The following is a 25651-nucleotide window of genomic DNA, read 5'->3' as shown; positions in this document are numbered from 1 at the left end:
TTATAAAATCAGATCCCAAACTTTTAAGTTTGACAATGGACAAAGCGACTTCTTTTAGGAGGGGTGACTGGATTTTGCTTCTCTCTTAACTTCAGTGTTTCTCCTCCACATTTGGGATCTCTCATTGGTTTACTTGGTTATTCATGGCAGAGTCTAGCTTGTTTAGAACACTTACATATTGTTTTATTAAGACTAGGGAACAATGGAAAAAATAGCACAGGAAGCAATAGAAAAGTTAATAATCCAGTTTAAGATTAATTTATCCCTTTCTGCTCTCTCTCTGGTTCCCTGATTCCCTCCATGTGGTAGAGTATGTATTTAGCCATTGTCCCTTAGAAGCATTCTAGGGAGTCTTCAAAGACCAGATCCGAATGGGAGAGATCCAGAAGTAGGTAGAAATTTCCTTTCTTACTTAATGAAGAGTCACATTGTCAGTCCTACGTTCCTCTCTAAAATCCTTTATTTTCTTCTTCTTATTGGCATAAGGCATACTTCCTTTATGAGCAACAAAGGAATGTTACCTATCCTATTGACTCAAAACGTTAACTATATCAGAATATATTGCAATAAATGCAACTTGCATACAAAGAATATGTAATATGAAAGACAATATTATTTCAACATTCTAAGTCTCATGGGGGGGGGGATAACAATAGCATCAAACACTGACACTTACTGAGTGCTTTCTCTGTAGAAGATGCATTATCTCATTTGGTCCTAAGAACAATGACATATGAGATGGCTGTTACTATTTCCTCTATCTGGCAGGCAAGGAAACTAAAGCTTAAAGAGGATGTATAGCTTGCCTAAGGTCACACAGCTTGTTAATGGTGGAGTCAAAATTGTTCCAGTCAGTTTGTTGGATTAAGCTATCCAAATTCTTGCAGCCCATCCCCAGTTTCCCCCTTAGGGCTGGATATGTCTCTAACTTTCTGTATTTTTTCAGTGTTTCTGCTGGAACCAGACAGAACATGGATGAGTAGGAATAGAGCAGTATCATGGATCACCAGGAAAATACTCCTTATCCATGAGCAACTGCATCATGGGGGAAACTCTAGTCAATTTAGTGCTTAGATTAGTAGGCAAATGTCACCATATTTTTTACTAGTGTGGAACCCTGAAAGGAGTTAGAATTATCTTCTTCAGAAGCTAAGGGACAGAAAACTTGAATGTCTTTTAATAAATATGTATCATTCCAAATAACTAATTTTTTTTATCTTGTGATAATATAACCTGCATTCTTTCAAACACATTTTAAAATTGTATTATTTAATAATTATCACTATGACAAATAGTTCAGTGTACCTCATGCAAAATATAGGTCAATAATGGGAGCTTACATTGAGTTGTGCTTTTTAATTTTTTTATTACTATTATTAAGTAAGTTCTATGTCGAACATGAGGCTTGACTTTTAGACCCTGAGATCAAGAGTACATGCTCTACTGACTGAACCAGGCACCTTTATTTAATTAGTATTTAATGTTGAATTCTTGATGCTTGCCTCTTTTGATCACTTAACAGGTTATTCTAAGAGGGGTAAAAGAGTTAAGCAAGATTGATAAGGTGATGAAATTGAGATGTGTACAAAAAGAAAAGAAACATAGAGCCTGCATTCACAAGTAATATTTATATTTTTAACTGATAAGTAAACCCAGGAAACACTCAAATTGGTTTTTGTATTGTTATTTTTCATCACCAGGGAAGTTGAAGTGTTCTAAAGAAGAAATGCCAGTTTCTAACAAAGCCTTTCTGGAAAAACATCTGTGAAATCATCACCAATCTTTGCAGGTCTGGGTTCAGATAGAATTGGCTGTGTTGAAAATAAATTGATATACTGTAAAAAAAAGACTAGCAGGATCATTTATATTCAGCAGAGGCTCAAATACTAATTCAGAGAGAAGATTTCAAGATGAAATGTATCCTCGAGTTAAAAAAAAATCTAATTACCTTGACTACTGCATTTCTTAGCAAACCACATTTTACTTTTGTATCTGAACTAAGAAGGCAGCATTCTAATAGGGTTGCACAGAGTTTGTTTGTTTTTTTTTCATTAAAATCTATAGAATTTGTATATTCGTGAGAACAAAAATGATAACATTTTCAGAAAATTAATTCAGAATGGTCCTTTTAAATAAGTATATGTGTCTAAAACCAGATTCTTATCTTTTATTGAGTAATTACATTTATTTCAAGTCTTATTAGAAAAAATGTTGAAATCACACAGTCTGGATTTCAAGAAAGAAAAAAATATATATGATTCGTGTCTTCTTACTACATTTTTTCTATCTGCTAGTGGTATGTATTTTTACTTCTCACCTTAATGGGGTTCACAATCCTATTGTTTGCACATTTTGCTAATCCTTCCATTTACAATGTATTTTAGATGCCCTTGCCTGATAAAGGCACCTGAACAAATTATTGCCAAGAGAAAAATAACACATGTCACCAATGCAGGCTTAAACTATCATAATCTTTAACTTTCCTGTCAACGAAATTCTTGTCTTCTCTTTGTGCAAATATTTAATTACTCAGGATAATCCGATTTATATTGTCAGGAAAAAGGAAAATATAGTGTATTCTGAATATGACCTTCTTTGTTAAATATTCTGCTGGCATCACTCACATGGCTGCTGAATTGTACAAGCTATCGAAATGGATCTGGAAGCCAACAAGGACCCTGATTATGAATAACAAGCTATGCTTTTATTAATCTTCCAAATAGCTACACAAATGTTCTTTTTCTCCCACGTTCTTGGAAGAAGAGCAGCATAATGGGTAGATCAATGGAGTTAACAAAGAAAAGAACATCACTGTTCGATTTTTAAAGTTTTAGTCCATTCTTTTTATGTTACTCCTGTTAGCCACAAAGCAATTTTGTACTCTTTCTGCTTCCTTATGATATTGCATTTCTTGAAATTAAAAGGTGAATACTAAAAGACATATCTGTAGGATGAATGATTGCATATTTAAATGTATTTGTAAGGTGTTTTCATTAATTTTATTACATTGCCTGAGAAATTTCAAAGACTAATAAGTGACAGTGATAACAACGTAATGATTACATAGAGATAAAAGTATATGTGTTAACATTGAAATTCAGGCAAATGATTAAAATGCAAACAGGAAATCATTATATCAAGATCATAGAAGACACAACATCTAGAGAAACCCCAAAAGCAAACTTAGCCTCTAATATAAGAGTCAGCCAGGTTTTCAGCCTTGAGCTTAATTAGTAGAACAACTGTGTCTTCAGGGTAACCTAAAGAGATATGGTTAGCATCTGTTCTACATATTTCAATAAACTATTTAATTAAACATTAATATCAAGTTTAATTAATTGTATATCCCTGTGTTAGATATTGTTGTTCTGTGTTATCCTTTTAGTTTTTATTGTGTATGTATCTAATATGAAATCTCTTTCATTGAGTATATGTATCTAATTAACATACATGTATATGTGAATTAGTCTTCTATTCTTTTTAGTGGTTATGTATATGATGACAGAGTAACACAGATTATCCCAGAAATCAGGAGACTTAGATTTTAGTTCTGCCCATTATTCACCATATTTTAAACACAAGGTGTATCCCACTAGTGTAAAATGGAAATAACAATCCCGGCTATGCCTACTCGGGAAAGTTAAATATTTAAGACCACTAGAGGCCATGTCAGTCTTCCTTTCCAAACCTGCCTTCACTACAGAACTGGCCCTTGCCTCTGCTCCCACCAGCCAGTATCCACATATTCTTTTCTAGCCTACAACAATATATCTTGCTATATTATTCAGAGATGCATTTTTAAAACCAATTTAATTTCTGTGAAATTAGGATGTATTTTATCATGGGTGGGGGCTTCTCATCACTGCTGGCTAGCCAACAGCCATGGTTTAGTTGTTACCGTATGTGTGAACTCGGTTCCTGATCAGACAGTGACACTCAAGAGTTTCAGTCCACAAACCCTTTTAGAGCCACTTCAAGAAGTACACTATGTCTCCCATCGACACCTTCTGGTATGATTAAGAAAGTGACAGCATCAAAACTTGGAAAGCTTGGAAGAAAATTCCATTGCCAATTCATTTAATGATATTGTGTGAAAAACACAGACATAAATGGCTCTGAGTTGCAAAGTTATTCAAAAGATTTGAACTCAGAAAGTAATGTTAGAAACATTCCAGCCAATTTATTTTGCTTTCCATTTTCCTTTTTATACATGCACAAGGGTGATATATATTAAAATTTATGTATAAGAAAGTCCACTATAGTTTTAAAATGAGTAAAATAATACAAATTTCAAGTTATAGGTAGCATTGTGTCATGGTTTAATTGGCAGCATTTTAAATTTTGTAGTGGTACGTTAAGTAATAGTGCACCTAACAACCGATAGTATCTAGGACTTTATGTGATACATGTGTTTCCCAAGTGGATTTCCGAATCAAGTCTCATGCTTCAGAAATTTCTTTCCTCCCATATCCATTATAGAACACTTTTTCCTAGACTCTTGTTTCTTCTGGGCCTTTCTCAATGTAGATCAGTCAAGTTGGACATTGATACCAGCCTGATAACTTCACAGAAAATAATGGCTTTGTGTGCTAATGGACCAACATAATATATTTGAATTTTGTCAATGATTTTTGGAGCCCAGAAGCCCAAGAGTATGATTCTAATGATAGGTATCTCAAGGACCATGGTCAGCACATGCTTAGACCAATAATTGCTTGTCAATAACAGCAATTCTCAGGTTTTTCCCATATGCCTTTATCTGGGCCCAGTGAGAGAAGCTCTTTTTTATTACTATTGTTACTTATCACTCTGTTTATGTAATAATATGTGTATATTGTAGAAAATGTGTTTACTCATAAATGTAGGAGAAATGGCAGAATGCTCATAATCTTACAAAGAAGACATCTATAGTTTACATTTTTTTTATAGCTCTTTTTTTGTCATTTTGGTTTTCTTTTAAATTTTTTAACTTTTATTTATTTTGACAGAAAGAGAGCATAACTAGGGGAGGAGCAGAGAGAGGGAGAGAGGGAATCCAAAGCAGGCTCCATGCTGTCAGTGTGGAAACTGCCATGGGGCTAGAACTCACAAAACATGAGATTATGACCTGAGTCAAAGTCAACAGTCATTTGCTTAACTGACTGAGACACCCAGGCGACCGACCCACTTTGTTGTTTTTAATATGTTTGTGGGCATGTGTGTATATAATAGTATTTCCTCCTATTTTCATTTAACACTAACAGTTTATCCTGCTATTCAACTCACAGTATACGTTATTTGAATGTCTGTACATTCAATCAAGTACATAGACTTCCCTTCCCTATCATTATAAATTAGGCTTATTTTTTTTTTTTAGAATTTATTTATTTTGAGAGAGAAAGAGCATGAGTTGGGGAGGGGCAGAGAGAGAGAGGAAGAGAGAGAATCCCAAGCAAGCTGACAGTGCAGAGCCCGATGTGGGGCTCAATCCCAAGAACCAAACCGTGAGATCATGACCTGAGCTGAAACCAAGAGTCCAGAATTGGAAGCTCAACCGAATGAGCCACCCAGAATCCCCAGGCTTATTTTTTAATATCTTTGAACACAAACCTTTTTTCTTGCATAATTTTGAATTATTTCCTTAAGATAAATTCATGGATTCAGAATCCTTTGTCAAAAAGATAAATTTCTTTAAGGTTTTGTTTTTATCACCAGATTCCTTTTTGAGAGCTTTTTAAAATTTTTTTAAAAAGTATTTAAAATTTTTTTTTTTCTGAGAGAGAGAGAGACAGCGTTAGCAGGGAAGGGTCAGAGAGAGAGGGAGACACAGAATCTGAAGAAGGCTCCAGGCTCTGAGCTGGCTGTCAGCACAGAGCCCGACACGGGTCTTGAACCCACAAACCATGAGATCAAAACTCCAGCCAAAGTCGGATGCTTAACCGACTGAACCACCTGAGTGCCCCTGAGAGCTTTAAAATCCATTTGTAAGTCTCACGGCAATGAGTAAGAGGACATATGCACATTTTCCATCAAAGATGAAAAAAAAATAATTTTTCTAATATTTTCTTCAAGATTCTTTGATTTTCTATCAATATTAATAAGACCCCTGATGCAACCAGGAAAGAGCCTGGCCCAGACAAGGATGTAGCAAAACAAAGCAAAGCAAATAAGCAAACAAAGCAAAGTAAGACACACAGAGCATGATGGATAATAGAATGTGAACAACATAATTTAAAAGAATCCAGATAAATTCAGGCTGTGATTATAATAACCATTTTTGGCTAAGAATTTCACAATCATTAAGTGTGAAGGGAATTGAAAATTGAGAGCTTTATATAATATCTGTGGTGTGTATTTATATTTCTGTGTAAATTGTATAATGTGGTGCTTATGTAAATATCCATGTCTGGGCTGAGATATCGCTCTTTTCTATCATAGCTTTCCACTCATAGAGGAGTCTGTCTATAGATATGCATTTCCTCCACGTTCACTTTGAAAACTGAGTCTTCTGGGACATTCACAGTTTCAATATGTTTGCCAAAGACTTTCTCACTAATCATTTATAGCCCTGGGGATCCGTCACTGCCTGTTTACGTGGCCCTGTTACCGGTGGCCTATTTCTTTTCTGAGCACTTTTGTGTTCCACATGCTGTGATGTGGGGACAATTAAATGCTACTACTTTAGATGGGAGCAAGACCTGTGTGATCAAGGCACAAGCAGTACGTTGTTAACATTTTCTCTTAAGCTATTAAATGTCCTCCCTAACTCACAGAGATCAGCCTTCTCGTGTTTATCACTTAGATTAACCTCCCGTGTTAGTTCCACTTACCAAAATCCTAACCTAGTTTGTGATGCATAAGGAAAATGCATCAATTAATCTCCTTAAAACAGGTTATTATTGTTTTAGATGTGTATCTCACAAATCTGATTGTTTCCGCTAATCTTTTCATTGTCTCAATCATACCTTTGACATCTTAACATATCTATAAATAATTCCATACTTATGTATGTATATATCTTTCTAATCCATATCAAAATTTTGATTACATTATTGCAAAATTTAAATTTTGTAATAATAGTATTTTTTCTATCTCTTCTTTTCCAGCTATTAAATTTCTTTTCAGCTTACAAAACATGGCAACAACTTTCCTTAATTCTGGTACACTTAAGTACTTTATCTGCTACCAACAACTTATTGCATACATTTGTAAGAAAACATGTCTGATCTTTTGTGTAACACTAGTATTATACATCACATCCAATCTAAGTTGTGTACGCACTGTTCTTCTCAAATTAGTCATTCCAACCTCACTATTGATTCTCTAATATGAGAAAGGATTTTACTGTCTTCATTAAGTTGATCTAACTAATAAGCACCTACTCTTTCTTAAAATATCTGTTTACCTTGATCTTGGAGATAATGCATTTGTGGTCATAATTCTACCGTTCTCTAATCTCCTTTCCCATTACAATTACACATAAACATAAAGATCAGGGCAAAACCACCGTAATCTTCAGATCTGGAATTCTCTTCTATTATGGCCTGAATGAAATCAATTTCCATATTTGTGTGTTTTCTGTCTTTGACCCTGTGTTAGAATAACGTCCCCGAATTCATTTCCTTCTACTCTGTATGAGCTTGCACCCTCCAGACACTTCATCTACCTCACTCTTTTTCAATTTTTATTTTTAAAATTTTTTAACATTTTATTTTATTTCTTTTAGAGACAGAGACAGAGCACAAGCTGGGAGGGGCAGAGAAAGAGAGACAGAATCAGAAACAGGCTCCAGGCTCCGAGCTGTCAGCACCGGGCCCAATGGTGGGCTTGAACCCACAAATGCAAGATCATGACCTGAGCCAAAGTCAGATGCTCAACTGACTGAGCCACCCAGGTGCCCTTTATCTACGTGACTTTTTTTTTTTAAATACAGTTTATTGTCAAGTTGGTTTCCATATAACACCCAGTGTTCATCCCAACAAGTGCCCTCCTCCATGCCCATCACCTAGTTTCCCCTCTCCCCCACCCCCATCAACCCTCAATTTGTTCTCAGTATTTAGGGGTTTCTTATGGTTTGCCTCCCTCCCTCTCCTTAACTTTTTTTTCCCCTTCCCCTCTGCCATGGTCCTCTCTTAAGTTTCTCCTGTTCCACATGTGAGTGAAAACATATGGTATCTGTCTTTCTCTGCCTGACTTATTTTACTTAGCGTTAATACCCTCGAGTTCCATCCGCATTGCTACAAATGGCCAGATTTCATTCTTTCTCATTGCCATTCTACATGACTCTAAGAGTTGTTCTGTATAGTTCATCTGAAACTTTATTCCTTTTTAAATTACAATGTTACCTGACTAATCAAACTCAAAATTTTCAAATTCCACCAAATGCTACTTCTCTTTGAAATTCCTGCTCTATACTTTCAACTGCTGAGTCTTTTTCATAAACGTGAATTTATTGTTCAAATTCGACACATGCCAAACAAAACTCAGTATTTCCCCCCTCCCCACTTTATCTCATTCTTCCTCCTATATTTTCATTATTGGTAACTGGCATTCTTATCTATTCAAGTTCCCAAAACAGGAAACTGAATATATTTTTCACTCTTCCCTTGTATCTAATATCCAGTTAATCACTCTCTCCTCTTTATTTCCTCTCTTTGCTGATTTCATTCAGACCTTCATCATCTCTCACTTAAAAAGCTGCATAAATTCATACTAACTTTCCCTGCCTTAGATCATAATCTCCCCACAAATCATTCTCAGCAGTGTTACTAAAATTGTCTTTAAGAATGCAAATCTGATCATGTTCTCCAGTTATAAAAAGATAATATCAAACTCCTTAACTTGGCACTGGGGTTCTTCAGAATTTGGACTCAGCCAGTCTCTCCAAAACTCAGATCCTCCAAACTCAATCTGTGTTCCAGAAAATAAATGTCAAAATGCTAAGCTACCTGCCATGCTGCGCAAACACTCCCTATTCCTGCTCATGTCATAACACTGGCTGGAATACACATCCCCTTTTCATTGTCCCAGTGTCTTTAAAACTCCATCCAAACGTTTCTTCCCAGGAAGATTTCATTTCACATAGGTATCTCTTTTTGAGTCTTAAGTATTCCTCCTGTATTCTCTTATATCATTCATACCACAGCACATTATAATCACTCAATTGTTTCACCCATGCGAGCTTTCTGTAGAACTACAGAAATGAATAGGTCCACTCTAATTATTTCCACATTCCTCTAAACCAGTACAGTGCCTTGCAACTTGCATTTATGGCTCCTGGAGGAAAATTTATTCAGACCTCTTCCCTACCACTTTCAACACTGCAAGAGCTTTGGTGCTGAAGTTACTTAGCTCTCCTCCAGGCAATACTGGCTGATGATTTTCTTCATGGCGATGCTGAAAACAAAACTATGCCCCAACCATTTGTTACCTTAATGAGAGAAGGCATCAACTATGGTCTGAATGTTTGTGTACCTCCCTCCCAAATTCATATGTTGAAATCCTAACCCTCACAATGATGGTGTTAGGAAGTGGGGCTTTTGGCAAGTGATTAGGTCATGAAAGCCAATTCTCATGAATGGGATTAAAGCCCTTATAAAGGGGACCCAAGAAAGCTCCCCCCCGCCCCCCGCCCCGTCCCTTCAGCCATGTGAGGTTATAATGGAAAATGATAGTGGGCTGTCACCAGACATGAAATCTGCCAGTGCCTTGGGCTTGAATTTTGCTGCCTCCAGAACTGAAAGGAATAAATTTTTGTTGCTTATTACTTACCCAGTCTATAAGATTTTGCTGTGGCAGCCCAAATAGACTAAGACAGCATTCCTTGTCATAAAACAAATTTAAAAAGTTATGCTAAGATAAAGATCCTTTGTATGAATGAAGAGATGGATGGTTTCAGCTTGTGTAAAAGCCACACAACACAAGTTTTGAAAATAAGTAATCATCCAATAAATGGTTTTACAGAAACTTTACCTCTTGTTATATACATTGCCATATGTCTCTCTAAGCCAAGAAACATGACCGCTTGTAAAACTTTATGTAAAAGATATTCTAACTTAGAAAAGATCAGGATGGATTATCTATACCAGACAAGCATTGACATAATTTCAAACCATTTTCCATAGATGCTGTGTTACTGCATGGGATCTGGGTACTAGCTTGGTCATGATCACATCTCTAGTTGCCTTAAAACCACCTGTAGTTTCTGAGACTCTAATTCCATCAGTTTTATTACTCTGTCTCTCCAATGAAGAAAATAACAAATGTCAGCTGTTTTTACCTTCCTCTCAATTTCAAGGACAAAGTTCCACTTTTCAGAGGCAACATGCAGGATTGGAATATAATCTTTTTAGTCAGGTACTCTATCATTCTCTTTAAAAACATCGTTTCTAGAGGCAATGAAACTAGTGGAGGTTTCTCGGTCTGACAAACCTAGTTTGAATTCTGACTCTTTATATAGGACACTGTGAGACTTTTGCCAATTTAATCAACCCATCCAACCCTGGCTTTCTCATTTCTAAAATAGGAATAAGCGTATTGATTCAGGAGCATGCCCTGATGTTTGCTTGCTTAATATCCATTTCTAACTCTTTTTTCCTAAATTCTGACAATATTCAAGTATCTACCCTTCATCCACTTAGTCATTTATCTCAAGTAAAACTGATGTGACCTCAGAGATACGTCTAATTGTAATCCCATTCCCTCTACCAATGACTGTTTTGGGAATAGACATATGTATGTATGTCTCAATTTCTAACACTCTCTGGACTATGATATATCTTATTCAACACTTTTTTGAAAAGTTATAATTACCCCAATGCTGTACATTCATTGGCGGGAATGGGGATGAAAATCATTTGCTTAGCCATCACCACCAAACCGACTCCTTCTTTTTTCTCCCAGTTCATTCTGGGATCTTACAAATGTTAAAAACTGAGGACCCTTTGAAATGTCAGTGGTTTTCTCAACTGCTTTGTTTAGAATGATTCCATAAATTGGAGGCATATCTGATCTCACTTTGTGCTGTCTCTGCCTACATGGAGCTGGACAGGGCGGCTATGAGTAGAATGGGTGTTGACAGGAATGGAGAGTATGGCCAGGGATTATATAAGCGGTTTTATCTTTTTATAAATTTGATTAAAGATTTAAAAACAACCCCACAAGGTTATCTGGTAACTCCATCAAAGTACATATATGCACGTGCATGAGCACGTGTGTGCGTGCGCACGCACACACACACACACACACACTCACTGTTTTCACCCTGGAAAATAACTCTCAGCCTTTTCCATGAAGGGCACATTCATCTTACTGTATTCTCATTGGGCTCCCTCATGTGGACATACTGTGATTGAAGCAACGGACAAATGAGCTTTCTCTAAACCATAGGACTCTCCTTTGACCATAGGCTCTGGTAACAGCAGCTTCAGTTTGTTCTACCATATTTCAGAATCATCACGCCCTAGGGTCTATCTTTTTCTTTGAAATGCTCTCTAAATATATCTGTATATAAATGTTCCAGGCAAACTTCTATTACCGTTACCTTCCAAATATATTATTTGGTCTTTCTTAATCTGGCCCTGACCCCCACACCTCAGACCATCTTTTACTATCATTTTTATTTGCCTCACATTTCTGAGTGCTCTTCTCAGCAGAGCTGGTCACAGAAGGGATATAAGCAAAATCTTAGAGGTAAAAATCTTTCCCCAAGCCCTGCTTCCTGAGATATGAAGTTATATAGAGCTGTCAAAGTAGACCAGGATGGGCCCACTGAGGGTTCACTGGCAGAGTCAAGCAAGGAATTCACTGAAATAGAAAATTACCTTTTACCTAGGAAAGGGGTCATATGGGCAAAAATCAGAGCTTAGAACATGAGCTTAAGAGTTCACAGAGGTAGGGCTTTTTCTGGAAGAGAGAGCACCTAAGTTTGAAAAGGAGAAGAAAGAAGAGAGAGAAAAATATATATTATATGTAGTTTATAAGAAGAAGATACATATATGATATATATATAATATGTAAGATATAGAGTGTATAATATAAAGGCAATAATATATATCATCTATCTATTTACCATTTTCTATGTATCTATGTATCTATTTTTCTGTCCATCATCTATCTATCTACTGAGAGAAATCTACCTTTAGGAAAAAAAGAGCATGTCTTAGTGCTATGGTTTGGCAAACGATGCCTGAGCACTAGTGTTGTGACTTTGAAACTCAATTTTTGTGCTTCTCTGCAGCCTGTGCAAGCATTTGAACCAGCAAGAGCATCATCTCAGAGAAACAAGACCGTAAGATCAAGCTACATTTTCAAAACAACAGCACAACAAGAAGCAGTGGTAGTAGAGGACTATTAAAACTTTANAAGTACGGAGCTCCTTACTTCTCCGCCATCTTGCCCCCTCTCCACAAATATCTCATTTTTATCTGACAAGAATTTTGGGGTAAGTTAAGGCAGGCTCCATTCTTCCTGTTATGGAAATAGGTGTTTGGATGATAACATCTAAAGTCTAAAGCCAAATAAAGCTAGCATAACCCAATTGTGTTGTAAAAATTATATAGGGAAATATCCAAGCTACCTGCAGTACATTACGAGAACAATTTCATCTTCCACTTGAAGCACAAGGAAAAAGCAATTAATAAAACTGTTTCAATAACTCCTCCAGCTAATGAAAAAGATTGCTTACCAAGCAAGAGGTACAACTTTGGTAAACATTGAAAGGTGGTTGACATGCTATAAAGGTATGTATAAGACACATGTCACACTGCAAGGAAGTATGATTTTGAGGGAAAGATGCCTGCATAAATATTTCTGTGAAATTAGAAGCACTGAAGACACCATTATGCCAACAGAACTGACTTTTATCATTACCATGGTAGGTTCAAGAATTTTAAAAAGTACTTTTTTTTGGCATGATGTGAACTTAACAGAAGAGTCGGTATCTGATAATCATGCTCTTGCAGATGGAGTTACTCCTGAGAATTTAAAACAAAACCTATCGAAGGAAATATTATAGGTCAGGGCAAATGTTCAACACAGAGGAATCTGGTCTGTACTAGAAGGAAATGCTGTGGGAAAGATGTATATTCAAGGAAAAGCAGGAGGCAGGGTTGAAAACAGCCAAGATTTATCTTTGTGGAAATACGGTAGGCATTTTGATTACTTTTGGCTCTTCCAATCCCATTATATTAAAAATTAAGAAGAAAAACCTCTTTCACACATGTATAGAGTCTAATGGAAATAAATTTTGTTGTGGCACAACTGTTTTTTCTTTATTTCATAACATTTCCATGGTAGAATGGGAAAAAGTAACCTGCTTCACAAATCTTCAGGTTAAGATTGTGCACATGGTAGGGTTTTCTATATTTGCATGAGAAAGATATGTTTTAGTGATTTCATATTACCAAGTTCCTCAAGGTAAATTTTTCCTGACAATCAATGATCAGTTTTTCTGTAAAAAGGAGAAACTAATTGGTGATGAAGTCTATCTGCCCCACATCAAAGTTAATGAGCCCATTCAATAATACGAAAGCTTTGGTAAACAGGGTGCATTTCTGAATAATGGTAAGGGGACCAGTGGTCACATCTGAGTGTCTGTTTTGCTTTAATATGAACATTTTCTGAGCAAGGCAATAACCTTATGATCTGTGCTATAAGGAAGGTTTGAGAAGCATCAATATATAAAGAATGCTTCTCCAAAGTTAACCTTGACAAGTTCATCTATAAATATCAGTTAAACTGTCTTATGTGAAGCAATCCTAGTCACAACCAACTGCTTGAAGAGGTGGCTTTATTTTTTTTTTAATGTTTACCTATTTATTTTGAGAGAGAAAGAGAAAGCCATCAAGGGAGGGACACACACACACACACACACACACACACACAGAGGAGAGAGAGAGAGAGAGAGAGATGGAGGGGGCGAGGGAATCTCAAGCAGAGCCCCACATGGGACTCCAGCTCATGGACTATAAGATCATGACCTGAGCTGAAACCAAGAGTCGGACAGACACTTAACCAATAGCCACACAGGTGCCCTGAGGAGGTTACTTTAGAAGAAGTTACAGTCACTATAGAATCAAAGCTGGAATATTAAGCATTTTATTAGACTCATTACATAAAGGGAGCTTATTTCAATGTTAAATAAAACTACTAATAAATGTGAACTATAGCTATCCATCAGAAGTCAAATGGTCAGAGGTCAACTTGACAGTTACTTTTAGGTTGTTTAGAAAAACAAAAAGAAGAGAGTAAAGAAAATAAAGGAAAGAACAAGAAAGATGAGAAGAAAAAAAGAGAAAGAAAAAAACAATGGAAGAAGAAAAAAAAGGTTGGGCCCAATAATATAGGTCCAGTAACCTAGAATTTGATCAATGAAATCATTCTATTAAGATCTTTAAGGTCACTTAAAAATTAATGTATATACACTTGGGATTTTACACTGCTGGAAAATTACTTGGTATTTATTACCACATAATTCCCTGAATATCTTAATTCAGGGTATGTATATATAGATAGATTTTTTTCCAATTAAACCATTTACCTAATATTTGTCTAAATATACAAAGGTAAGCAGCATCTTTGTAATTCTCAAATTATCTGTCCCCCAATCACCAAGGGACCAAGATTTAAAAAAAAAAATTAATCCTCAGGAAAGAAATGACATTTTTGGATGTCTTGGTAGTGCCATATTGCAATTAAAGTTTAAACAAGTACTCTCAAATAATGTATTGACTTTGCCATGGACTGTGTTAGTTTGCAGTCTTCCACGCACCTGCAGACCAGACTTTATGAAGTATTGTTTTAAAGAATATATTTGTGGGGGTAATATTTTTTCCTGTGTTGGAGATTTCCTTGTGTCAGCACAGAATTAATGCTAGAGAAAAATTTCTAACATCTTATAACACGTAGCTATTCAGATCTTATATGTGTTTTTCATCAGTTTGTTGGCATATCCAGACAGTGCATATCTGACATTTTGGAGCGCATAATGCTATTTAGGTAACTGTGTTATGTGACCAAAAAAAAAAAAAAAAAACAATTAAATACCTTCTTTTATAGCTTAAATTTATGACCTAATTTATATGATAGTACATTGTGGCTTACAGTTTGGAGAGACCAAGTTTTAATTATAACCAGAAGGGAATCTGATTAAGAAAGGATGATCTTGATATACTCAGCGAGGATAATAAATAGCTTCTCATCCCATCAGCATTAATAGAGAGTGTCCATAACAACACAACACTTCATCTGACAGCTTATAATGAGTCTGTAAGGTTCTCACCCTGTCTAAAAGCTTGTAGCAGTTTTATATTATCTTAAATTTGCTGCATTTCTACACAAATAATTCTCTAATTGCTGCATAAATTTACATTTTAAGCTTAACAGCAACTTAAACAGCTTCTAAACACCATTGATATTCAGGATGGTATCTAATGCACATCAAGACAACAAAATATTTCTTGAAGCTCAGAAAATTATCCATCCAATTATTTCTATAAATTTATCATCTCAAACAATCATTGAGGCAGCGCTGTTTAGCCCTTTGCTCTTTTTCTTCTTGAACATATTCATTCCTACAATAGATAAATGTTATTAGCAGTCCGTGGTCTAAGAAAAGAAATAGATTTGAGATAACAGATCATATATATATGTATGGCATGTTAATTCAAGATATTCAATACTGTAAAAATTTTAGTTGTCTAAGTGAAACTCTACAGTTGTATTTAACTAGATGATAATTTGCTTTATTTGTGGAAAATACGCACATGTACCTGCCTTTGGACAAATTCAAGTTGTGGGACAAAACCAGTTTTAAGAGAAAAACTGAATAACCTTGAGCACACATTTTTTTCATCATTAATTAAAATATTAATGCGTTTAAAAATGTAGACAAGTTGGAGTCATGAAATTAAATATATTTTTCCAAATCATTTTTCTTCTTAATATCAAAACATACATACATATATACGTAGATGCATGCACATACGTGTTATATGTAGGCAGTTTAGTCCCACTCAATAAGCAAGTCTTTTTTCCTAATAGATGTGCTATGCTTCTGATGAAATTTATATAATTTTGTGGCAGGATAATTTATGTAAAATTCTGGTTTATTCCAAAGTCTCTTATCTTGGTCTTCATTTTAATTGCATACTTTGTTTTCTCCCAATGGTTAATGCCCTGAATGTATTATCTTCTTACATACAATGTTTCTATCTATTGATGTACTTCCAGGGTGAAATAAAAGAAATTCTGATGATCAGTTCAGATTGATTTTTATTACTTTGTTACTAAATATAACACCTTACCCTTTAAGCAAAGCTTCTTAAAGGTAGTTATTGCCTCCTGGTTAGTCCTAAGCTGACTGTACTGTACCTTCTAGCAATCCCAATAAAACTTCTCTTGTTAAGGTTATCATTGATTCTAGCTCCTAATTCAAGAGTCACTTTTCAGTTCTTAATTTATTTGAATAGTCTGTATTTAATTCCATTCTCTCTTTCCCCCTTGTAAGTCCCCTCTCCTTTTGCCTCTTTGTGACACTGCTCTCTTGTACTGAAGAGACAGTGCTCCTACTCAGTGACATTTGAGGACATTTATTGATCGATCTATTCAAGTGATAGTGTCACATAAAGCTCAATTCTTAGAATACTTTCCTTCTTACATACTCCTCAGAAATCTTTTCTGCTCCCATAGTTTTAATTACCATACCTAAGTGGATAACTGATCATTTCTTTAGTAATGAGAGACTAGGCGTTTTGTAGTAATGAGCTAGCTCTCCATCTCTCCATCTTATCCCACTAAAGGCTAAATAAACAGATAAGCTAGGGGTCAGTACTCTTTACAGTCACTCAAAGGAAGTGGTGAATTATACATTGCCTCTTAAAACTTAAAACATCTTTGTAGATATAACGTATATTAACGCTCATCACATTTTATTGCCACGGCTTCCCTTACAACAACAGAAAAAAAAGCTAGAATATTTGTGAATAGCTCTAATATCCCCCAACTTCTACTTCACATCAGATCTTAAGACTTATATATTGTTCTGCCTTTTGGAAGCCTCTACTTATACTCCTATATGAATCTGAAACACGTATCTAACATGGACATCTTATCTCTACACTCATGTTAGAACACCCCCTTTTTTTTCTTTCCTGTCTTAATGAATGTCATTTATTGTCTATCTGGTTGCTTACGCTAGAAACCTAGGATACCATTCTCAATTTGCCATCAGAATGATCTACCTAAAATTAACTTTCCCATACAAAGTCCTTTGTATTGACACACCTTGTAAATAAAGTACAATTTAAAAGTAATTACTCTAGCAAACAGGATTTTCATTATCTTGCTTGAGTTATCTCAGAAAACTGAGGACCCACTACTATACAATTTGCAACTTATGCTCTTTCCAAATTGAACTATGGATTCTCTCTCGTTCCTGAAACTTTCTCATGTTATTTTTTTGCATTTGGCATAAAGGTCTGGAAGATCTTTCTCAGGACTGTGCTAAACTAATTCCTGATGGTCTTTTCTTTCTCAACACACACTACCTTTTGTGGTGAACCTTCTCTGACTTCAGATCTCCTGTCTAATCTGAGGCACACAAAGTGCACTCAGTTCATCTCTTCTCTTGAAGTTTATTCACTTACATAATCATTTGTTAATCACAAATATTGTTTGGGTACCTGCTATAGAAATGATCCTTAACGTCATAAAAAATAAGGAGAATTAATTAGAGGTAGGTGGGGAACACAATAAAACCTTAAATAGATATATACACAATATAAGTGTGTGCCATGGTACCACATTCTAAAAAAAAAAAGATAATGTTTTTTTATTTACTTTTGAGAGAGTGAGAGACAGAATATGAGCAAGGGAGGGGCAGAGAGACAGAAGTAGACACAGAATCTGAAGCAGGCTCCAGGCTCTGAGCTGACAGCACAGAGCCTGATGTGGGGATCAAACCCAGGAACCATGACATCATGACCTGAGCCAAAGTTGGACACTAAACCACTTAACTGAGCCACTCAGGCACCCTGCCATGGTATTACTTTTAAGGAAATAAAAATTCATGTGATAGAGAGTATCTGGTAGTGTTGGGAGGTGCTTAATAATCGAGAAGCAGCTTCACTGAGGAGATAATAGTTGAACTAATAATAACAGAGTCATCTTTATAAACCAACAAACATACAAAAACTCCCATACCCAAAGATTAGGAGGCAGGAAAGGCCTAGTTTAAGGAACAAAAGGGAGATTAGTGTGTTCCCCTTAGTAAGCAAGAAAGAGAGAGGCTTGAGATAACTCAGAACAATATCATATAGGGCCTTATAGGTCAAAATCAGCTTTATCTTTACAGTAATGGGAAGCCTTTTGAGGGCATGAAATTGGAAAAGAGGTTGGTAAAAGGGAATAGATAGAAAGTGAAATGATCTGATTCATAATTTTGAAAAATATACTCTGGCTCTTCTGTAATCATTGAATTATAGAATGCAAAGAGAACATAGGGGGACCATTGGAAGTTGACTGTTGTAATCCTGTGGAAAGACGTCATGTTTTGGCATATAGCATCATCTGTGTTATCATCATACTATAGTACATCATAGTGTTCCACAGTTTTCTGTTATATTTATGTGTGTGAACTTCATGTGGACATTATGTTGGCATCTCAAAGGCATAGCGTCGTGATCCATGGATAAAAATCTCTTAATTGGGGTGCCTGGGTGGCTCAGTCAGTTGAGCATCTGACTTCAGCTCAGGTCATGATCTCATGGTTCATGGGTTCAAGCCCCACGTCAGGTTCTGTGCTGACAGCTAGCTCAGAGCCTGGAGCCTGTCTTTGGATTCTATGTCTCCCTCTCTCTCTGACCCTCCCCTGCTCATACTGTCTCTCTCTCTCTCAAAAATAAATAAAAAACATTAAAAAAATGTTTAAATCTCTTAATAATATTAGCTAAATGAGTTAGTAGATTAAAAGATCAAAAAGAGTGAAATAATTATTGATGCATCTTGTTTATTTTTATAACATTATCTTCACATATAATTATCCACTAATTATACATTAAAAATAACTTTGAAGAGCTGTTGGTTTACTTTTCAGAGGTAAATAATTTGAAGAAAACCTTAAAATTGCCATGAAGTGGTTATTGGATAGCTTTAAACAGTTTATCTTTTTGTTCTGGGAGGAATTGTAAATAAGACAGAGCAGAGAGACAATTGTAAGGCTTAAATGTACAAAAAGCTTACAATTGACTCATATGCATCAAATTGTTTATTTTTGTACATAAAGAAACTCATGGTGGTATCTGGGTGGCTCAGTCAGTTAAGCGTCTGACTTTGGCTGAGGTCATGATCTCATGGGATCTTGGGTTTGAGCCCCTGTGTTCTCTGCTGACAGCTTGGAACCTGGAGCCTGCTTTGGATTCTGTCTCCCTCTCTGTCTCTCTGCCCCTCCCCCTCTCATGCTTTCCCTCTTTCTCTCTTGCTCTCTCTTTCAAAAATAAATAAACATTATAACATTAAAAAAAAAAACTCATGGATTTGGAACAGACTTCTTTTCTTTTTTCTTTTCTTCTCTGTTTCCTTTTTTTCTCCTCCTCCTTCCTCTTCACCTACCCTTCTTCTCCTTTCCCTCCTACACCCCCCTCCGTCTTCCCCTTCCTCTCCTTCTCCTTTTCTCCTCTTTCTTCTCTTCTTCCTCCCCCTCTTCCTCTTTCTTCTTCTTCTTCTTTTCTCCTCCTCATCCTCTTTTTCTTTATAAAGTATTTTCACTATGAGGCTTTTCACCAATTGCTCATTTAAATGAGCTGAGAACTGAATGGCTTTTGAGTTTGAGGTAAGATCATAAGAGCCTTACTCTCTAAGGATAACAGTGAATTTAAGATGAAGAGTTCAGCAGAACAGAACAGATTAACAAGGAATGAATATTTGAATGTTTAGTGATGTGGATGCATTGAATGGAGAAAAATCCCCGCTTGCCTACAAGGAATTTGATTGTGCGTGCTCCTGGAAGGAGTAGATTGTATATATGGGTAATTGCATCTTTGACAGTTTCTGGTTTATACATAAGCACTAAAAAAAACCCAAAAACAAACAAACAAACAAAACCCAACAAACAAAACAACCCCCCCCCCATAAATCTGTTGAATTAAATTTGGAGATGAGGGGCACCTGTGTGGCTGAGTAGGTTAAGTGTCTGACTCTAGATTTCATTATTTCAGCTCAGGTTCATGGGTTTGAGCCCTGCATTGGACTTTGTGCTATTACCATGGAGCCTGCTTGGGATTCTCTGTCTCCCTCTCTTTGCCCCTCCCCTGCTCAGGCTCTGTCTCTCTCCCTCTCTCAAAACAAATAAATACACATTAAAATATAAAATAAAATAATGAGAAAAAATAAATTTGGAGATGATAAAGGTAAATAAGGATGTTTGGTGTGATTTGATCTTCATTGGAATTAACTGCATAAGTGAAAAGAGGCATAGTTTGATAGTCTGATGTTCAAGAGAAAAAGTAATGCAAAGAATAAAGCAATCAGTGCAAAAGAGCTTAGAGAATTCAAAAGAGCTTAGAGAATTTTTGCATTGTTGATAAAAATTAGAAAAGTGAATTAGAAAACAGTTTGCAGAGGATAAAAGATTAAATGAAGTAAAATAAACAGTAAAAGAATTTAAAAAGGTAAAAGAGTCTTCAAGGTGATAAACATAGATTATAAACAAAGGTGACTCTAAGTAGGTGAAGAGAGAAAATGGTCTATTATTGAAAAGTTTTAAGATTATTTTTAAAATGTAAATTTCCCCTCTAAATCTGATAAACATTATTACTTAAATATTCTGCATTCTTAAGAAAAAGGAATATATGTGGGGTTTTGATATGTATGGCAACATTAGCCTGCACCCAAAGTGAAGGTCTTTAACTAGTAAAATTGTCCTCATTTTAGCAGTCATGATTTTTAATCTTTTGTTTATTCAATTTATTTTTTTATCACTCTACTTTCATAAATTGAGCATTGGCTTTTGTTATTGGTTTTCTAGGGAGCAGGCCTTTATTGGAAAAAATCAGCAAAAATATTTGAACTAAGCATTTAGCAATCAAGATAATTTTCTTTTCTTCCTTTCTTTTTTTCAGAAGGCAATTGAAAGATAAAGGGTCTAAATCATTACACAGGGCTCGTGCATGTATTTGGAATCACATACCTTTTCAGCATAAGAATTATCTTATCCATTGTGGGCTTTATTTCTTAATTAAAAGAAAACAGCATAATTCAACTAATGATCATAGTTTCTTAATATTTGTTTAAAGAACAAGTCACTTAAGAATCTAATTTATTGGGAGAGACATCTCTGTGGTATGTTTGTGTAGATGTGCACAGAGAATAAAAACTACTTAGAATAATAACACTCTTTCTTGCATTCATTTTCTGGCTTTTTCTCTATAAAATAAATACTTCAGTCATTTGACTCTATTAACTTAAAATTTCTAATAATATTGTTAGTCACTGAATGGAAGATTACCTTATATTACATATGAATGAATTTAATCTCAAAGCCTTTATTTTTAAATTTCTCTAAATATAAAAATATTTGATTATTTAGTAAGTAAGAAGACTGTGAACCCACATCAGGGACAAACAAATGCTCTTGACATTTGCATAATTTTCCTTCTAAACATTCATCTACGTATTTACAAATAAATGTGATTAATATTGATCAAACTATCTTGTATCTGCTTTTTCATTTAACAGTGTCTCATGTAAACAATGGTTATTTCACAATGTTTGCAAACACAGTTTTAATGACTGCAACATATTTCAATTTTATAGTTTTGTAATGACCTCCTTAACTATGCTTCCTTTGCTGAACATTTCAATTATACTTTATTTTATTTTATAATTAGTTCTAATACAATAGCTTTAAATGCAAAGTCCTTGACCTTCTATATCAGATGACTCACTCTTTTACTTGAAAATGCCATACTTTGGCTCAGGTCATGATCTCAGGGTTGATGAGTTTGAGCCCCATATGGGGCTCTCTGGGGTCAATGCAGAGGCCACTTCAGATTCTCTGTCTCTTGCTCTCTCTACCCTTCTCCTTCTCACATGCTCATACTAAATAAATATTAAGAAAAAGAAAATGCCATAAACAAGCTCAAACTACTCTGAATTAAAACAAAAAACGAAGATGGTGTGTTGGGATGTCTGCTTGACAAACTGTTGGGTCACAGAATATAAACAGTTTAGAAATAGAACTGAAAGAATTCCAAAACCCTTGGAGTTCATGACGCAGAGACACCGTGTTAATCCTCTTTGAGTTTTTTGCTGTGCACAAGGTTGTATATTGACTTCCCTCTTCTCTCTTTCCTCTTGGGTACATGGAGTAATGGAGTTGCAGCTTCAGTCTTCCTAATATCTTTAATCACAGGTAAGAAGCTCACACAACTTCTCTCTGTCTTATTCCAGACACAGAAATCCAGGAAGGATGTCCACTTGGGCCTGACACTCATCACTGAACCTCCATACTTGCCAGGAGGGGAGCAGGCTGCTGTGAATAATCCAGCTGGAGCCAGGTGTCCCCCTGGACGGATGCCATAATATCACATCTTTGGTTTTGTTTACGCTAAGTGCACATAGGAGGTGTAGGCAATTTTGAAGGACCCTGTGACAGACAAGCCACAGCACCAGAGGAATCTCCATTATTCTGTTGGCTGGAAACCAGATCCTTCCTAGGGCAGGACGTTCCTGAAACAACTTGGACACTATGATAGGTAGAGTTGTTTGGTCCTAATCGATCGGTTGAGGAAAGAGGAATGCAGGTGAGATCTTTCTAAATAAGATGTTATTAAAACAAAGTAAGTTGTTAGTAAACAAAAGTAGGCTTTCTGATGAGCCTCCATCTGAAGTCTAAGACTTAATATATTACCAGTGAAGTCAAGAACACAGTGTCTTGAGCACAACTGAAAACTCAGCCACAGTAAAATTCTGTTAGAATGAATGGCAATATAAGTGCCCGGCCTAGTCCTGGAAAACTTAACATACGGAATGACTTTTGAACATTCACACATGATTCCTCCTCATCTCCTGGGATGTGGCACTTATGAAACTAAGAGGGGGAATCTAAACCAGGGAATCCTCCTTGGTTACTATGTTTAAGTCATATAGAACCATGCTGGGGCTCCTGGATGGCTCAGTCGGTTAAGTGTCCAACTTCGACTCAGGCCATGATCTCATGGTTCATAGGTTCGAGCGCCGAAGCCTGGCTCTGTGCTGACATCTAGCTCAGAGCCTGGAGCCTGCTTCAGAATCTGTGTCTCCCTCTCTCTCTGACCCTCCCCTGCTCACACTGTCTCTTTCTCTTTCAGAAATAAATAAAACATTAAAAAAATTAAAAAAAAAAAAGAACCATGCAGCACATTTTCCTCTTTGCACCCAGCCACCCAATTAAAATCTGCATGTTAGCAGCATGTCTGGGATAAGCAGATAGGACCATCCTGCTTATGAAGTTAGGGATACATTCTTTACTCCTAGTGCCACTCACCCTGCCCCACCGCCATCAGATGTACTCAACGTGCTCTGAACAGAGATATATCTTAATAAACATCATCATTTTTAAAAGGTTTATTTATTTTTGATAGAGTGCAAGCAGGGGAGGGGCAGGGAGAGGGGGACAGAGGATCTGAAGCAGGCTCTGCACTGACAGCAGTGAGCCTGATGTGGAGCTGAACTGATGTGGAGATCATGACCTGCACTGAAGTCAGATGATCAACCGACGGAACCACCCAGGAGCCACAAACATCGACTTTTTAAAACAAACTTTATCCAGTATTATAGGTGGCCACATTTCTCAATTTGCATGAGCCCCAAGAGACTAATGAGAGAATTTGAACTCTATTCACACACTAAATATGCCAAGACCTACCTTACAAAGTTTAGGGAGCAAAAGGAAAGCCAGAATGTGGGAGAAGTGATACACTCTTTAAGAGAAAACAGCCTGTGGGGCGCCTGGGTGGCTCAGTCAGTTGAGCATCTGACTTCGGCTCAGGTCATGATCTCATCGTTAGTGGGTTCGAGCCTCACGTCGGGCTCTTGCTGACAGCTCAGAGCCTGGAGCCTGTTTCAGATTCTGTGTCTCCCTCTCTCTCTGCCCCTCCCCTCCTCATGCTCTGTCTCTGTCTGTTTCTCAATAATAAATAAATGTTAAAAGAGAGAGAGAGAGAGAGAAACCAACCAGAGTGAAGGAATAATCTGCCAGGGTAAAGTGGAGTGAGTGTCAGTTCATGGAGGCTTCAGGCTCTCCATTAACTCCTGCCTCACAACCACCAGGGCTCTGGGGTTTCAGTGCCCTGTACTGACTGAACACTTGACTAGCAGAGACTTCAAGTACTGTGTGTTCGGAAAAGCTCTCTGAAACTCAGGATTAAAATAGCAAATATTTTTGGTACACACAGTGACTCATGCCTCTTAAAGCTTCTGGAAAGAGACTAGCAGACACCACTGAAAAAGACTTAGATACTTGGGATTTTATAAGGTCTGAGACCCCTGTTCCCCCACCAGGTAAGGCAGGACTCTGGGTCTAGGACTCACGAGATAGCCCCGTGCAGGTTCTGAGATTCTTGGCAAGGCCTGGTGACAGAGAATCTCTGGGTGAAGTGAGACTTTCTGAAAGACACGTAGATGAAATTTCATTCCCAAGATTCAGGATATAATTGTAAAAGTGACACATTGTATACACCTCTTAAACTCAAAGCATATCAGGAACTCTAAGGAGAATCAAGTATTTATCAAATCCATGATTGGCAAGAATTTTCTAAATTTAAAAGCGGTAGAAGATATCATGAAGGCACACACACATACATTTGATTACTGAAGAAGGAAAAGGCATTTTTGCATCATAAAAATCCATCCAAAATAAAAAGATAACCAACCAATAGTAAACAAACTGCCATAAATGTAACAAAATTATTCTTAATATGCTTACAACAATTTTTTTTTAATTTTTAAATGTTTGTTTATTTTTGATAGAGAGGGAGAGAGAGAGCATGAGCAGGGGAGGGACAGAGACAGGGAGACACAGAATCCGAAGCAGGCTCCAGACTCTGAGCTGTCAGCACAGAGCCCAAAGTGGGGCTTGAACCCATGAACTGCGAGATCATGACCTGAACCAAAGTCGGATGCTTAACTGACTAAGCCACCCAGGTGCCCCTGCTTAAAACAATTTCAAATTGTTTAGAAAAACAAAACACCAGTGTAAGTAATATGGTATTACTTACACTATATTATTATTATAATACATATAATAATAATAATAATAATAANACAGCAATGTATTTTAAATTAAAAAGACCATTGCCATTTCTTATATGTTATCTTTGCAGTAAAAACTATTCTTAAGAGATAAATATGGTTTTCTTTTCATGAGTATTTTGAAATTATATCTTTTTAAACATATTCTCAAATTGCTGTTTTTAAAATTTGCATGTATCAGCTTATATTTATATCACCTGGTTGAAGCATAAGATCCCTATCACTTGGGTTAGCTCACATGTAAGGACAACAAATTACACTTCCTACTCCATGATTTCCAGGACATTATCTGGGAATGAAAAGTTTAGTAATAAAAGCTTTTAAAGCTCACATATTTCAGGAGTAAATTTCCATTATGCTGCCCTATGCGGGATGCATAATCCTG

General features: G+C 36.3%; 1 protein-coding gene across 2 annotated transcripts in view; it reads left to right on the top strand.

The window, feature by feature from the left end:
• The window catches only part of LOC144227628 (uncharacterized), an 82686-nt gene extending 59142 nt beyond the window's left edge, over nucleotides 1-23544 (top strand). For both annotated transcript variants that reach the window (XR_013334011.1, XR_013334015.1), the window contains exon 2: nucleotides 22426-23544. The gene's annotated coding sequence lies outside the window, so the exon portion shown is untranslated. The remainder of the gene's footprint in view (nucleotides 1-22425) is intronic.
• Nucleotides 23545-25651: the final 2107 nt, after the last annotated feature.

This window comes from Crocuta crocuta, unplaced genomic scaffold (genome assembly GCF_008692635.1).
Source record: "Crocuta crocuta isolate KB4526 unplaced genomic scaffold, BGI_CrCroc_1.0 scaffold556, whole genome shotgun sequence".
In the NCBI taxonomy this organism is placed as follows: domain Eukaryota; kingdom Metazoa; phylum Chordata; class Mammalia; order Carnivora; family Hyaenidae; genus Crocuta; species Crocuta crocuta.
This window is presented reverse-complemented; position numbering and strand designations above follow the sequence as displayed.